This window comes from Stegodyphus dumicola, chromosome 4, assembly GCF_044657685.1.
Source record: "Stegodyphus dumicola isolate Sdum_Otavi_A_Nest chromosome 4, ASM4465768v1".
Taxonomy (NCBI): Eukaryota; Metazoa; Arthropoda; class Arachnida; order Araneae; family Eresidae; genus Stegodyphus; species Stegodyphus dumicola.
This window is the reverse complement of record NC_140771.1, coordinates 34,914,907-34,930,788: the sequence shown is the minus strand read 5'-3', so window position 1 is coordinate 34,930,788 and position 15,882 is coordinate 34,914,907. Positions and strand designations below refer to the sequence as shown.

Here is a 15,882-nt window from a genome sequence, read left to right as displayed (position 1 = left end):
CGCTTATGAATGTTGCTTTTTTCACGTTGCAAATTGCTTTTCATAAGGGTGCACGTATTTTTATGCCAGGCCACGCTCATGAAAGCTTCTGTCTTTTTCGCATTGCAACCGACTTGCCATAAAGGTACCTGAAGGCATTCTTATAAATGTAACTGACCTGTTTGCCTACATTTATGAATCATATATTTCGACTTAGCATTCAACGTAACATCAGAGATCCTGGCTGCCATTCGCTGAAGTAAGATTTCCCTAAACTTGGGCCACCATTTTCTATGCATCGGTCTTAGGCAGCGGCATAATCAGTTATCAATCTGCACTGCTGTCAAACACAATGTATGTAATGAATGTAAGGTATTTTTGTTCCCCCAAGATTCCACGGACACAGAAGTACTTCATTGCATATCTTTCTCCAGAATGAAGTTATGAACACACTTAGCAACAGCAGCGCAGATCAAAAACGTGAGAGAATCTAATAGCATATATTTTTTTCCAAAATGGAGTCTGATAACACTTCAATATGTTTGCATAGGATGCGTACAAGTCAAAGAAACATGAAAATCTAACTGCTTGCATCTCTTCACAATGGAGTTATTACCACATTTCACAATGCGCAGATCAGGGGTATGAATGAATCTACCAACATGTTTTTGTCCAATATAGAGTGTAACCATACTTCGAAACAGGATGAATACAGATTAAAAATACAGTATATGACCGCACTGTCCAAAATGGAGTAGCCACCACTTTGAATTAGTTCTGCAGGTTGCGTTAAAATACTCACTTTCAATCAGGTACACAGAACAAAAGAGTATTCTTTCTTCATACCAATCCTATAAGTAACCGCATTAGAACTGAATTTCATTTGGGGGTCACGGGAAGACAACAACTGACACGAAAAAATTCATAAATTTTTCCATCTAAAGGCAAGAATTATTGTAGCAATTGTAATTTGCTACAATAATTCTTAATTCGTGCAATGTGCTGATCAAGGATACATGTGCGGGAATTTCTTCTATCACAAGACGAGATTTCAACAGCGCATACACCTGCATCACAGATAGTCAAAGCTATAACGAATAGCGTTTATTATCACATAAATTATCATCAACTACTATTATTTCCAAAAGTTTTTTTCTGCTTAAAAAAAAATGTTTCGTTTTTAGTGCTACTGTTTTATTACTCACAAAAAATATAATCGTCCTCGACCAGTTAATGAAAGTGAGAGGATTTTCTTTGCGTTTTCCGACAAATATTTTTACTCAAGGATATATGATTTCCATGAAAACTTTTTCCTAATCCACGGCCCTAACAAGTATCGCATCAACAGGAGGTATTTATGTCGGCGGTAGCCGTATCCTTGAAATGATTCAAATACGTCTGTTGACGTCATTGCAATGCAATTTGTTTCACGACTGGCGTGGAGGAAAGTCTGCACGCAGGTAGTGTCGGTTTCGGATAGTTACCCCTCTGGCCTTGCGCACGTACTCGAAGGAAGGATATAGAACGAAATGAAAAAACGATATTTTGGCAAAGTTTAGATAATTTTTTAGAAAGAAAACACTTCTGCTCTCAACATTTACATCAAATAATTGACAGCTGAAGGTCACAAGACCCGAAACTCAAAACCGATGAAATTTAGAAATCATAATGTCAAATTTTAAGCAGACAAAGTATAAATGCATAATAACGAAATAGATATGACCTGATTATTTTCCAAAAGTGCTTCCACGCTATGGCTTACCACTTGTCATACGTCCAAGTATGACATCATTAGCAGCTAAAGCGACTGACGACCAACGTATCGTAGCAGCGTAAAGTGAATAAATTTGCAGGACATTAATTTCAAATGGTTAAACACACTTTCAGTTATACACCTGTTCTTGCTTTAAGAACACGAATTTCTATACTTTGAGCATATCTTTCCGTTCACTCATATATCAAGCATGAAAGTATTCACGAGATATCTTTACAACATACATCATGCGCATACTCGGACACGAAGCGATACTTTCAAACAGTGCCCTCCTGTACAGGTGTCAGCAAGTTTAAATCATATCCTGTTGGCCATTACAAAAACTTTCACAAGAATGTCCCCATCATAAGTAATCTTCACAAAGAAGTCGGTACCTTTATGCAATTCTACATCCATACGTACACGGTTTTTAATTTGCGACTCTGATCAATCAAGAAAACAAGAATCTTATTTGTCTAGCAGTCCTTGCTTTCAAAAGGCCAAAAACTTTGTAAAGTTACGCCATCTTTATGGCAGGGCATCTCTCTGAAGGTTTCTGTCTTGACAAAGAATGGCCGGCTAGCATAAAGGTGCCGGTATCTTTTTATGAGTTTCTAATCATAATGGTATCCTGATGGAATCCTAGATTTCGGAACTGGCGAAACATCAGAAAGAAAAGCCCACGAAAGGAATTTTGAAACTACATGCAAACTCAAAGAAATTTTCCTTTAGATAAACTTACGAAGTTATATACAAAAGCAGTTTCAAATATATATATATATATAATTAATTAAAAAAAATTATTCAAACTAAAAACAAATCTATAGTATCACTCATAAGCTTCTCAAACATTCTAGTTTAAGCTTCACTCCTCAAAATGTGCCCTACTCAGATGAAAAAAAGACAAAAAATTGTGTCACGGCGAAACAGTTCTTAATAGGAATGTTTCCAGCTTTACTAGAAATCTAGAATCATAAATACAAAAACATCGACGTTACGTGCAAACAAAGGGCAGCAGAATGTCACACACACACATTAAAAAAAAGCCGAAAGAATTTTTTTTTAAATATCAAGGTTAAAAGCGCGTAATAATCCCCCGTTCCGAAGGAAAAAAGGGCGATGGAGAGATGAAGTAAATTTTTCCATTTGGTGTGTCGCTTCTCTTTTTCAGCTACCTTTATGGATCGAAATATCTCACGTTGCCATTCCAGTTCTTCAAACACCGTAAACATTTTCCCAAAATGAAAGGGGAAAAATTCCTTTAAACGAAAATGGGACGCGACTTGGAAAGCATTCTTTTCGGGAAAAAACATTAAACTCAGAAAGAAAATTCTTTCACGTGCGAGAAATGTAAAATACGCTTCTTTAGATTTCCGAAAGAAATAACATATAAGGAGCATTCCGAAGTTGTCACCAGAACTGCAGAATTACAAGAAATAAAAAATCATGAAATGCAAAATGGGAAGTTATATTCATTGTAAAGCACCGATTTTATTTGGAAGTATAATTGATCTTTAATTGTCAGTTTCATGGTATTACAAACTTCAGTGACTATTTTTCGTACGAATAAATGCAAGTAATTACGGAGCACAGTTTAAACAAGATTTCTCACATTTCCATTTTTTCTGTTATCCATATTATAACGAAGAGAAGTTAAATTTTTCATACAAGTATCAGGCAATATTCAGTGTTTTATTATACCAAAAGGAATATCAATCTCGAAACGGCATTTTCCGTTGAATCACTATAAACGGCGCATCACTTTTTCAAATTGTTGCCACCAAATATTATCACCCTGCATTATACTTAAAGAAATTAAATAATGAAGAATCTGCATGAGCATGTTTGTGAAACATGGGCATCTGGAAGCCTGAACTCTGATTTTTTCTTAATCATCTATTTCATATTTTGTAAAACTTTAAGAAATTTCGGATTAACAAACTCGACGATTTCAAAGCGAGCAGTGGCAGCAATGTGCGGGTAAAAAAACATCTTTAATCTCCAGAGGGCGAGACTGTCTATAGGAAATTCTAAAGATAATTTCGTGATTTTTGCTGTTGAATCGAATTTTATATGTCGGCAAGAACGTAATATTTAATAAATAAAATAAATCCACAAAACGTTAAAAATTAAAAAGACAAAAAAAAAATGTTTTGTACAGTTTGTAAGAAAACTGAACATTTATATGACGAACTGAACTGAGAAAGAACTGGTGGAAAAAAAATAAGCAGAACAACGTTTATGCCAACACTTAACTCTAAATCGGGAATTCTGCACGTATACATACTATGCTGCATTTAAAATTTTTATAATTTGATGTTGCATGACGTAAATGCGAACAAAACGATGCATAACAACAAGGCTAAAAAGACAAAAAAAAAGGGGGGGTGCAACAACAGACTGGTGGACTGCGAGACTGCAAGGGCGTAAAAAACCTTAACAAACCCTTTTGGGTATAACGTTGCGCGCCTCTAACTAGCACGCAACCAAGAGGTGACTGTGAAAGCTTGTATAAACTACAGTCTTATAAAGGGTTTAAGTCCCTTTTTATTCAACGTACTAAATTACAATTGCGTCCTCTTGACGCTTACAAACTGTGCCAACTAGGCAGTCAAAATAAAAATAATAACCTGAAAAGAAAATAAAGACAATATTCTAACTACGAGGCTCTCTAAAATAACTAACTCACCGCGTTTTACAAAAGCCGCAGCTAATTCAGCAGACTTGAAGCTCACTGGAACAATTGCAACTACTTCCCGCCAAGCACATAGGCCACAACGCGGGGTTCTTTAATTCTCGATTTCTACCTCCGCGCTCGCGAAGTAAGAATAACTCTCTCTCACCGAACTTGTTTCCTTCTATTTAAATCATACTACTTCCGCTGATAATTTAAATGCTTGCGCGTTCTACTCAAATTTACATATTCTGGCATTGGCAGTTCCAGGGGAAAGTAAGGCTTGACAGGAAAGATAGTTTAAACTTAAAATAAATGTTAGTTAAAATAAATATAAACCCTACATTTGCCGCTGCCAGAATTTGGAAAACTTGGAAGCAGGTCCTACAAACGACCTGTTGTAAGTTTATCTAATTCTGAACTAACTGGCGAAAGCCTCGTTTACACAAAAAAAATCTTATGTAACAATCAAAATTCTGTTAGTCGTTACAAAGCTTTCTTCTTACAGCAACTTTTCCTGGACTTCATCAATCAATCTTGGTCTTTCCTTCCAGCATCTGGAAGGAATAAGTATCAGTATCTTTCTACATACATTATAATTTACACTTTCTTGACACAATAAATTTTTGTTTTTAACGTTTCGTTTTTCTTAGTTATTGCTTACTTCACATTCATTCAATTTTTCAAGCATTAATTTAACTTTACCCTGGCTCTCCACCGTGTGTGGTGTCAAACGGGAATATTCGTGTTTTAGTCTTACAACACTTCCCCTAACCACCATGATTTGTTAGAATTCAACAACCAAATAGACACACCTTACTCGACATTCTACAACTCAATGAGCTACTTTAATATTCTTAAAAATTCAAATGTAGGTGGAGAACCCTACGAAACACATTCATTCTAACTTCCCCCTCATTCATCTTTAAACATGCAGGCTTTCGCTCTAAAGCATGACTTTACAGTTTAATACTTAAATTTTGACTTCATTGCTTTTAACCATTCACTTTTAGCATCTACAATTTTATGCTTCTAGACTAAATTCTACTTTTACATAACATGCAAGTATTTACATACATTTACAAAAGTTTAATACATATGCTTTTTACAATTTACCATAAAATGAATAAGAGAAAATAAATTTTTACTTTACTCATTCTTCGCCAAGCTGGCGGCACTGAAACTAAAATTCTTATTAATACAAGAATACGAAGTTATCTTCGGCCAAATTTTGGCTTTAACATAACAGAATTAGTCTTTCGACCAACAGAAAATGCTTGTTTTTAGCTTTTACACTTAAAGAAAATAATACTTTTGCCTTAGCTAAATAAAGTAAAACAAAACTAAGTCTCAACCGAGACATATTGACTTTCGTCAAAACATAGAACTTCGTACTTATGCATAACATTTCGGAACAAAACAGAAAGAAAAATTTATAGAAGGTTTTAACTTATCTTTGAGTTTTCGATGCTTGAAACTCCGTCATCCGTTTTTGACAAAATTGATCCCAAGTTAGAGGTGTCATGGATGTCAATCTTCTCCTTATTGATCTCCGAGTGTCGTCCCCGTTGCTTTTTCTTTTGCGTCCTCTACCTGCTGGCCTCTTGACGGAGTAATCGTCTGGTTGTTGGCCTTTGCGTTTCTGCCTGGGACAGCTGGTCTTGACGTCCTCCGATCTGGAGTCCTTCTTGAATTTCTTCTGTTCCTCGTATTTTTGTGCCTCCTGTTGGCGTTTCAGTTTCCGGAACGGCGGCCTTGCTGGCACCTGACTCTGTGGCCGTGTGCGTGTTCTCCTTGATGTGTAATTTCTCCTGCCATCTTTTGTAGGTGGTGTTTTCGTCTTTACCACGGTTTCTTTACCCGGTTCATCTGTATTTTAGTTTTTCTTAAACGCCGGAGTTTGAAAATCCTTTTTTCTTTTTGATACCGACGTCCGGGTTGTAGAAGTGCTAGGTCTCTCTTCAGTTCTCCGTTTCTTGGGTGGTGGAATAGTTGTTGCAGTCTCTGGCCCTTCTATTTCGTTTAGACTTGAGTCCTGCAAGAAACTTTTAAGGATTTCAAAATCATTGGGATTATAGTATTTTTTCACCTGGTCGGGACTTGCTTTACAGATTTCCCCTCTGTCGTTCTTAAGATATAATACTACCCCTTTGATTTCCTGAATTACATAGGGGCCTTCAAACTTTGGAGCTAGCTTTGCCATAAAATTGTCTGGGGCACTTGATAAAGAAAATTTCCGCTTCAATACTTTATCCCCAACTTTAAAATCTGCTTCACGGCATTTTCTATCATAATATAACTTTTGTCTATTTCTTGCCGTATCCGAGGTTTTAAGTGCCTGATCAATCAACTTTTGCACATCTTGTTGTTTAAAATCCTGCTCTCTTTGTTGCACAAAGAATAATTTATCTAAAGGCGTACGTAATTAACTTTCTGCCTAAAAATAATTCTGCTGGAGTTTTTCCCGTAGTATCATGATGTGCCGTTCTTAAAGCATAAGCTAATTCATTTATGTAGCCATCCCAGCGCTTGTGATGTGTGCTCACGTAACTGCGAATTATTTTTACTATGTTTTTATTAACTCTTTCTGCTATGTTAGCCTGTGGTCTATACGGAACTATTTTGGTATGGCGTATGCCAAGTCCATTGCATATGTTTTCAAATATTTGACTAATGAATTGTTTTCCGTTATCGCTAATGACTTTTATCGGTGCACCGTATTTTAAAATGTATCTGTGTAAGAATGCATCTGCGACTGTTTTGGCTGACGCGCGTTTAAGTGGAACAATTTCTATCCATTTTGAAAAATGATCTATTACTAACGAAACGATTTTTATTAACGAATTTTACTAACGATTTTTACTAACGAAACGATAAAGAAAACGATTTTTATTTAACTCGCTCTGGGGAAAGGGACCAAGGAGATCTATGCCTAAAATTTCATTCGGAAATGTAGCGCGAATGCTATTTAAGTACCCGGCCGGGCTGTAATTAATATCATTTATTATCTGACATTGATTGCAGGACCTGACATACGCCGTTACTATTTTGTATAATTGCGGGAAATATACCGCCTCGCGTACCCTTTTTATAGTCTTTCTGACCCCATGTGGCCCGCTGTTTTTTTTTTTTCGTGCAACTCCTTCAAAATGCTTAATCGAAGCGAGGCTGGGATGACTGGCTTATACTCAAGATTTTCGTTTGTTGTTTTCGTATAGAATAATAAATTATCTATTATTTCATAGTTTTTTGCTCTATTTCTTATCGCATCGATATCTGTATGCTCAAAGCTTTCGGGGTCTTTCAAATAAGCATAGATATTTCCAAATTCAGGATCAGCTTTCAGTTCAGTAATAACCGTATCTCTAGAATCTAAAATTTTTGAAGTCAACACAGCGCATTTAAGTTCATTTCCTTCATCGTCCAGTTTCATACGAGAAAGTGCGTCAGCTACATTGTTTTCCTTACCCGGTTTATATTTTATTGTGATATTATATTCTTGGAGTTTTAAAGCCCATCTTATTAACCTGGGCGTTAGGTTTTTTCCCGAGTAAAGTCTACCAACCGCCGCATGATCCGAAAAGACTGTTACTGGCGATTTGCCGAAATAAACTCGATAGTTTATACTTAAAATAAATGTTAGTTAAAATAAATATAAACCCTACATGGGAGCCGTTAAAATCTGTCAGAATTTTTTATTGTTATTACTATTAACATTTTTAATGCACTGTAAAAAAAAATCTGTAAAGTTACTAAGAAAAGTCGTGGAAACTGGGATGCCATGGATTATTTGAGTAGTCAAAACAGGAATTTTCTTAGTAACTTTACAGAGATTATACCTGTAATGGTTACAAATGTTTGACATGTAATGTTACAGGAAGTTATTCTGTAGGCATAACAAAGTTTTTGTATGTTGATTACCGAAGCATATGCCTGTAAAGGTTACAGATCTTTGATCTGTAATGTTACAGGAAATTATCGTGTAAGTATAACATGTTTTTCATATGTGATTTACCAATGTAAACATCTGTAAAGATTACAGGAAATAATAGTGTAAGTAGATCGTAATTTTTGAATGTGAATTACTAAAGGGAATATTTGTAGATTACTAGTGTTCTGCTTGTAAGGTTATTGCAAGTGATTATGTAAGAACATGTATTTTCATGTGAAATTTTAAAGGATATATATGTAAAAGTTGCAGATAATTTACTTAAAAGTTCTTCCAAATAATTATGCATATAGAACATATTTGTCTTATACAAAATACAAAAATGATGTATTCCTAAATATTAAATATTTTGATTGTAATATTACTATAAATAATTACACATGTAGAACATATGTTTTATGTGAAATGTCTACAGCTACTGCTTGTAACAAAATATGCTGCATTTATTTATTTGTGGGGAAAGGGAAGTTATGTAACTTTAAATACTAAGTTTTTTTTTTTTTTTTTTTTTTTTTTAAGGAAAAATACCTTAGATTTTCTAAAAGATATACAACATTTTCTTTCAAAATATTTCCAATGTTAAAAAGAAGCTCAAATTTTATGTTTTTCTTACATCTGCATTACTTTCCTTTATTGAATTTTATAGCTGGAAATAGCTGTAAAAAAAACTTGTGTATTAGACTTAATGGTTTTTTGGCAATAAATTAGTAATGTTCTAGAATTCCCCCGCTGAACACTGGTAGTTCGGTCCGAGGTTCAAATCCCGCGAATGGGCTGGTTGTATGGGTATTTTCATGGTTTTCTCCATGTGTAACATGTATATACGTCAGTTTCCCTTCGAAAGTCCTCCACAAAGGCATTTCTCCACTTAGGCAGATAGTCCTAGTGTGTTTTGCCATACTTAAGTAAACTAAACCAAATCATTCTCCTTATACTCAACAGTGTAATCTAAAGAGACTGCAATTGGATATGATTACAGTAAAAAAATATTTTAATGAAATTGTTTCAATAAACAATTCTAAATATTTTTTCAAATTCTAAAAAAAATTACTTATGTAACTCAACAATGAACTTAAATTCAGTTATCACAAGTTATCCAAAATTATTTTCATGCTTAATTCCATTATTCATTTTAATTACAACATATAATTCTTTTAGGCATAAATGCTTTTTAATCTCTTCTGCTACTGACCATTAATTGAAATAATAGATTAATTAATCGGACAGTTGTACAGGTATTTTCCCAGATTTAAAACTTTATTAATAAATTACATTCTTCTCATTGAATACAAAATTGAAGAATGAATTAGTCCTAAATTTAATTTTTCAAGTATTCCTTCTACTAAAACATTTATTGCCTACAGGCAGCCAGACAGTAAGCTGAACACTAGCATTTGGCTCTAGATTTAAATCCTAGAGAATGGGCTGCCTGTGTAAATGTTTGTGTAAGATGAAGTTTTCCTTAAAATATTCCTTTCCTTGGACAGATGGCCCTCTCTTGCTTTGCCATATTTCAAATAATCAATTCAAGCATTTAATGTAGGTATGACTTCACAACTTTGTCCCAAATTCTAACTGAAAAATTGAACAGAATCCCCTGATACTGTGTCTATAATACATGATGAATATAGAATGATCTTAAAAATTTAAGGAAGAAAATATAATGTATTTGGAAATGCCTTCATCCTATAATTATATTTTTCTCTGCTATGCCTAGAAAATTAAGAAAAGAATGTAAAAACTGAAGATAAAGAATTCAGCATTAATAATTGATATGATAGTAGTAATAAACTAAAAATTTTTTAATGAAAAATTGATAATGCATAATGGCTCCTTAAAATTTTAATTTTCTATCCTACTATTAATGGAACTAATTTATCACTATAATCAAAATGACTCAGATTTTCTTTCTTTAACTGATGTCAAAAATACGATGATTATTTCAAAATTCCTGTGGATGATTTAATTGTTCTCAAAATTTTCTATTCATTTATTAAATGGTTCAGATTAATGTTTTTGTTATCATTATTTCAAACGACTTTTTAAATCTTCATTCAACAAAATTATATTTTTAGATAGATTTTTATGGAATAAAAAATTCTGTAAGATAATATTCATTCACACAAGATATTAACTTAGTATTTGCTCATTACTTTACAAGTATTCGATGAAGCCTTTTAGTGTAACATACAGGTTACATAAGGAACCATTTCATTTTAACGTAATATTCCATAATCATATATTTTATTTCAAAAAATATCATATTTTGAAAATATTGGATATTGCAATGGATTTCGACTCTTTATTCCAATACACAGAATATAGAAACAAAAATAGGTTTATTTTTATTTGAAAACTATCCAAAAGGAAAATAATAAAAAAAAAAAAAAAATAGGTAAAATTTATATTATTGTTATTTTTAATTAACTAGTTGTGAAGGTGCAGTCCTCTTCTTCTTAGGATTCAAAGCATGGCTCCTAAATAAAGAAAAAATCACATTCGTTAGAAGTACATAACATATTCTAAATTTGTTATGTCACATTTTAATTTAGAATCTCTTCATAATAATTGCATGCACTTGCACATATTCCAAATGATTTAAATCTTTTTTTAAATTAAATAATTAAATTGCAAACAAGATTCCTTTTGGTCCTTTCATGAAATCATAAATTGCATGTATCATCCATTTTTGAAGCAAAAACAGTACAAATTTAAATAATTCATTTTGCAGAAAATAATTTGAGGTTTATTAGATATTTACTATATTTATTTGTAATATAAAATAAATCTGTAAAGTAGTTTTAATAATGATCAGATTTTTTTTAAGATTAATTTCTCTAGAAATTGAAATGTATTAAGGTAGCACTTCTCAATCTGTGGATCATACAGCTTGCACTCATGGTCCTCCGAAGTTTCCAAAGGAGACAAAAAAATTTAGTTGAAAAACCTCAGAGTTTAAAAAGTTACATATGACAATCATCTATCACCTTTTCTCGTAAGATAGACATTTTATGAAATTTATTATTGGTTACCCTACTTACAGACTTCCCACTCAGTCTTAGCAGTAAAAGATGGATTTAAAGCACTATAACTGTGGTACTTACCACCATATATCCAAATATACTATCATATATCCACTAAGACTGTGGTCTTACCATCATATATCCAAATATAGAAGAGCCATGCAAGAATTACAAATCATCCTTCTCATTAATAATCTTGAAATATTAGAAATATAACTTTTCTTCAATGGACTTAATTATGAAATATAACGGATTTTAATTATATATTAAAATATAAGTGTACTAGTAGTAATATATGCTAAAAAATTGCTTTCGAAGGGAACAGCAGCAAGGTGATTCACAAATTATGATAATTCACATAATCTCTATTCGAAAAAAGTTTGAGAAACGCTGAAACAGGAGAATAATTAAATTATGGTTAATACTGGTAATTTCAGCCATATGCTTTAAGCTTGATGATCAACATTAAAAAATTCTCAGAAAGTGTTAGATCAAAAACTACTTTTCCACATAATATGAACTTATACGTAACAGCATTTAATACTTAGCTCACTGGCAAAATATACAAAATTTTGAAATGCAAGTATATATATATAAGGCCAATAATATAGTTATCAACAATTAATGCATGAACTTCAATACTTACACAATTAACAAACACATGAACAATGATGTTACATGCATTCATCCTCTGAATTAACTAGTCAGTTTGGGTATTTTCTATCTTAGATGTCGCAAAAATTGATCATGGATTTAATATTTTAAATGTTCCTCTCATAGACATTTTAATACTTGTATTTTTTACATAGAGTGTCATCTTTAGTTTTACAGATATTCATTTGTTCACTTATTACGATTAAGTTTTACAGACAGAACAGATGATACCTGATTACATTAAGTGGTATTTAAGACAAACTTACTTACTGGTACTTAACACAGTTGCTAGAAAAATATTACATAGTGAAAGACAGGGTACAAAGTCAGAATCTGAAAACTTATTGACTTACACTAAGCTATTTAATGCTTGAAATATTTATGATTAGATAATATCTTTTACATCATCAATATCTAACAGTGATATGATATACTTTAAGTATACAGTAAAACCACTCTATAACTTTTCCATAATTTTGTACAATTTTGATATTTAATGGAGGTGGTTACTTCACAAAGCATGATTCTCAGTGATAATTAATATCAATGTTTGTATCACCAGAATACTTGACATAATCACTTAAAGAGGTATAGCTGCTAAGGAAGGTTTTTCTAATACTTCAAACAATGGTTTACATATTTTAAAAAGTATATTTTCTGACACTGTTATTTAAAAAGTGTATAACTCTTTCTACTCTTAAGCATAAAAATTTGAAATTTTTATGCTTAAGAGTCATTCATTTAGTTGTAACTTACAGGAAGATATCTTAAATGCCTAAAATATTTTAATTTATGAAAAACAGCAGTTAGAGTATATTGAAGGGTGCTCCCTGTATTATCAAGGGAGCGCAAGTTTGTGCAATTCTCTGATGTTTTCTTAAGTGAAAATAGGTCGATGTGTACATGGATAAAGTCAAGAGAGTGCGCGATGCCAAGTTTGTACAATTCACAGATTTTTTTTTAAGTGAAAATAGGTCGATGTGTACATGGATACCGAGTATGTGCAATCTGTCTTCGTGTAGCGGCGGTTTTTGGCACACAAATCGTCGCTACACAAGCCAAAATAACATGGTCAAAGAATTGCACAAACTCGGTATCCATGTACTGCCAAAAATCGCCAAATTTTGCCAAGGGGCACCCATAAATATGCTTTTACCAAAACAAGCTTTAAGGCATACTGTCAATTACATTTTAAATTCCAGTGATTTTTCAACACTAGTTCAAATACTCTAAGCATATGTTTGCATAAGTTACATAACTTTTGCATCAGCAAAATTTATAACTTAGCAAATATGAACTATGAAAAAAAATATTTGAGCTTACCTTGACCCTTGGATTTACTAAATCTATGACACTTTTAACGCCAAAGAAATTCGATGACCGAAAATACGCGATGATTTATTTAATCTGGTTTTAAAATGGGTCATTTTAAGTTTGGCTATATCAACAACATATTACTCAGTATTGTTGGATAGTGAATTTGTAATTCTTTTTCATTCTTGAAATATATACACATGACAGAATTGGAATAAAAATTTTAGGTTTTTCAGATGAACTCATAGATTGAACTAATTTGTTGAATTTTATCAAGTAGTTCTTAAAAATACAACCAACGATTAATTAAAACCAACTGCAATTCAAATGGATACTCTTTGTCAAAAAGGAGCAGTAGAACTTATTTTAAACATTGAGCAATAAATAGTTTTCTGAATATATTTTTTAGCGTAACGGCAGTTTCAAACATAATAAAGAGAACAACATTCATTCTAATGAGGATAATTTTGAAAATAATTCACATTAAAATATATCTGAAAGAGATTTTTAAATGAAAAGATGACACAAAATAATTATTTTCAAAAAATACATGTTATCTCAGATATAGAAGAAATTTGGCATTGAGCTGAGTATTGAAATTAATATATGCAACTGACGTATCATTACTAATATTTCCATGATTTGATATTGAATGCTATAACTATTAAATATTAGCAAATGCATTTTATAATGAACTTTGCACCAAAATTTATAGTAAATTTATATGTAAATTTACATTGTAAGTACTAGAATGAATGTTGTACCATTTTATTAATATTTTACTTTTCAACAAGCATAAAGGAAAAAATTGAATTTTTTTTCTTTAATATTCCTAGTATGTTACATCATAGTTAAAAATATGTCAAAGTCACGGCATTTCGATTGCCTTTTGTAAATGTTGGTTATAATGTAACTTAATAGATGCTTTATAAGTTGGTAAAGACTGTCCTGGATTAAAATTATCTTTAACACAAAAAATAATATACATTGAATACTTTTACAAATATGTAATTGCTATCCGACTGTATAATCTTTTAAGGCGAACTTATCGCATGTATTAATGAAATGATATTCCATTTTTAATGTATGTTAAGTTATTTTGTCGAATTTTTTAAATATATTACATTTATTTTTTCTTTTTCGTTGAGATTAATAATAACATACATAGTGTAATAATGCTCTGAAAAATATTCTAAAGCAGCTCACGCTGGGATTAATGATAACATGTATGGAATAATAATGTTACATCTGTCAACAAAATGAAAAATATGAATATTCTAACGCGATATGTTTTAAAAGATACATAAATATTTAACATGAGAAATTATTAGACTATAGATAGAACATTAATATTAAGCTTATTTGTTTTTATTGTTTTTAAACTAACATATTAACAAATTTGTTTCTGTTTATAAATATGAGCAGTTTAACTGCAGACACCTGCAGATGTAACAAATAAAAGTTGTTATTTTACTAAATGGAACACACAATAATTCAACACAGGTTTATTTAGGAGCATTAGAATTATAAAGCTAAACATTAAAAGAATTTAATTATAGATAGTGTAAAGAACATAACAAATACATTACATAAAATTAGTAAAATACACGTCAAACGCTATTTCGAACTTACCTCGACCATAGCAAAAATAATGGCTAACATGGCGACTATCGTTGAACTCTCCTGCTAAGACGCTGTTTTTCCACCTTCTTCCTGATTGGTTCTTCTCTCTCAGCCGTTTTAAGCCACGTGATCACACGCTACGGACAAAATCCAAGCAAAACTTCTTGAAAAACTCCTGTAGAGTTTACAGTTTCGTTTGGTTCTGTGTTCGTTACAGGTATTTCCTTCGTAATTGTTCGCATTTCTGTAACTATACAAGACTTTTGTCTGTAAACTTCGAGGTTTTTTTTTACAGTGTGCAAGAAAAATGAAAACAGCATGCACTTTGAGGTGACTTAACATATTCAAGCTATGCCATGAAAAACAAAATTAGGCTCTTATTAAAAGTTTACGGTTTAAAACCAGACTAGTGAAAAAGTATTTTATGTAACACACAATTCTCTTACTTCTTTTGATCTGTAGCCACATTTTGGTTTCACAACTTTTAATCGTAGCTGCAGGGGGGATATTCTTGCAAAACAGCCTCATTTCTATGAATATTATGCTTCAATAGGGGGATAACAGGCGAGCAAGAAATTAAAATCACTAAACATTGATTGGTAATTTCATTTCTGGTTCATTTTATAATAATTGTTTAAGTTGGTTTCTGATCATCACAGCTAAGTTATTGTTATGTATTTTGTATATATGCAAACAACTTTATGAAATTATATGTAAATTATAGTATCTGTTGTATAATGTTATACAAAAGTCCTCAAAAGTGTGAAGCACCGCTGGAAAACCATAGTTACAGGAGTAAATACTTTAACATTGAGGAAAATAGCTATAAGCTGGCGATGGTTTGGGCCACTATTTTTGTCGCCAAACTTGGAGATCATTAGCCGAAATTTTAAAGTTGTAGTTACATAGGCAA

At 32.1% G+C, this 15,882-nt stretch overlaps 1 protein-coding gene and 1 long non-coding RNA gene across 2 annotated transcripts in view; both read right to left on the bottom strand.

Moving 5' to 3' along the window:
• Cals (calsyntenin 1) overlaps positions 1-15,882 on the bottom strand; it is a 298,714-nt gene that overhangs the window by 231,156 nt on the left and 51,676 nt on the right. The window lies entirely within an intron of this gene.
• LOC146997518 (uncharacterized) lies at positions 10,678-15,205 on the bottom strand. The gene is made up of 2 exons (XR_015040609.1): positions 14,979-15,205; positions 10,678-10,832 (listed from the first exon to the last, which is right to left on the bottom strand). It is a non-coding gene; the product is annotated as an uncharacterized LOC146997518 (long non-coding RNA).